Genomic DNA, 2235 nt, shown 5'->3' on the forward strand with positions numbered 1-2235 from the left:
TCCCTGTCTCCTCCTCTCCGACTCGGATTTCGACAACTATCTTAAGCGCAAGGAGTAGCTAGTATATAGGGCTATAGGTTTTATGTTGGATACTTGGGCTAGTTTGATGTCTAATTATGCTATGTATGATGCAAATGTTGTAGGCACAAACTGTTTAATAATAACACTATGTATGGTGTGGTAGGGTTGTTCAATTATGCAATTAGCTAGTTTAAATTAGTGTTTGAAATGAGTTTGTGTACAAAAATTTATGTTTGGACTTTTTTAGAAGATTAAATTTTAGGGGATCTGCAGGATGAACAGAACTTTAAACCTGACTTTTTTTTGCACATATAAGGGGGGATTTCGGGCTTTTAGAATATATAGAGGGTCTGCTTGAGATGCTCTAATTCTACCTTCATAGTAGACACCACCTGACCTTATATACTATTCCCTCCATCCCATAACATAAAAACGATTTTGACACTAGTATAGTATCAAAAATGTTTTTATATTATGGGACAGAGGGAGTATTTTCCATGATGATTTGATTAACTGAGCACAGTATAACAAGTGGGGCTCAGTTTTAAGCGTTCACCATTTTGGAGCAGGCATCCATTTACATATTTGTGCCTGAGATGCCGCGGAAGGACAAATCTGTGCAAGTTGTGAGCGGTGCGTAGTACCATGGCACATGCATGATTTATGGAAGGTAGCCGCATCTCATCAAGGAACTGACGTGACGAGAGTTAGTTTGTCAGTCTGCTGCGCCCACCGGAACCGGATCCATTCAAACTCTTGCACCAGCCGTCTTTCGCTTTCGAGGTGGTACGTACGCGGGGGGTCACGTGTGGCCGCCTGGCTAATATGGTGTCGGCATCGATGAGCCCTCAGAGACGAGGGACGACGCCGTACGCGCGCGGCCGGCTCTTGGGCGCGCCGGGGGTCGCCTTGCCGTTGTTGTGCACCTGCTGGGCTTGCGGCATGGCCACCATATATGACGAGGTCAAGGACGGCACGGCTTTCGGATTCAGTGCACACGTGTTCGGTCCTGCCCTCCTGCTTTGATCATGTTAGAACATCTACAGCTGGCTGCCCTAAACCCGTCTGATCCAGCACCAATCGGTACAAAAATGCGACTCAGACGGGCACCTCAAACGGTCCTTAAATGCTCGGGCCGACCGGCACACGTCATATCCAGCCCAAACATGAAACGAACATGAGGAGCCCGGACGCGCCCGTCATTGTCGTTCTCAATCCACGCTGGCCCATCTGACCCCACATATTTTTTTTTCATCCGCTCGCTGGACCAAACCCTAACTACTTCACCTCACTCCTCTTCGCCACCCAAGCTCGAGTCGAGCGATCTCCGGCATGACATGCAACGGATTAGAGTGCTACACCTTCAGATCCGTCGATCCCGAACTCATTCCACGAGGCCCCGAGGAGGATGGCCGTCCGGCTTGCGATCCACCGCTACCAGGAGGAGGCCCGTGCGAGGCAGCGCTCGGACTCCTTCCGTCGGGAATCCATTGCGTCCACCGTGCATGGATCCGGCGCTAGGTGTGCCATCGCTGCCTCACTGGAGGCGGTGCAGTCTGTCTGGTGTCCGAACGCGATGACGGATGTGCAACCCCTCTGTTGGCACGCCGAGGCCATGGACACATCATGGGCGTTCGTTCGACGCAAACATAGCACAACATGCCCGTCGTGCGAGGCAACGGGCGTGGGAGGCGGCGACAACCCTCGCGTCGGTGGACGTTGGCGAGGCGGAGTCACATTCTTCGGCACCCCGTATGGTCCACCAGTCCGGACACTGCAACCGCATCGTGGTGGATGTCGCCGGCTCGTCTTAGGACGAATCCATCATTGATCTGACATTCACCAGCACCGTTCGGGTTCTGGACTCCGACGAGGAAGAGTAGGGCATGGGAGACGGCGGCGCCTTGAGTCCTGTGAGTCGGCTCGTGTCCCATGCCTTACTCTACCTTGTCGGCGACCGGACCAACACTCTGGGGAGCGCAGTCTGTCACGGACATGGGCAGGGTGGAGCGGACGAGCTCCGCTTAAAGATAGGTTTACATTGCATGTAATAATATGGATTTGTGGTTTCTAATTTAAGATATCAAGTTGTAAATCAAATATTTGAGATGCGATCAGTCACTGTCCGCGTCTGCACTCGGACGCGTCCGCGGGTGTTTGAGGGATCAGATTTGCTAAGTCCGTTTGTATGCTCTTACGCGTTGTATCAGCGCT

This window comes from Triticum dicoccoides, chromosome 3B (genome assembly GCF_002162155.2).
Source record: "Triticum dicoccoides isolate Atlit2015 ecotype Zavitan chromosome 3B, WEW_v2.0, whole genome shotgun sequence".
In the NCBI taxonomy this organism is placed as follows: domain Eukaryota; kingdom Viridiplantae; phylum Streptophyta; class Magnoliopsida; order Poales; family Poaceae; genus Triticum; species Triticum dicoccoides.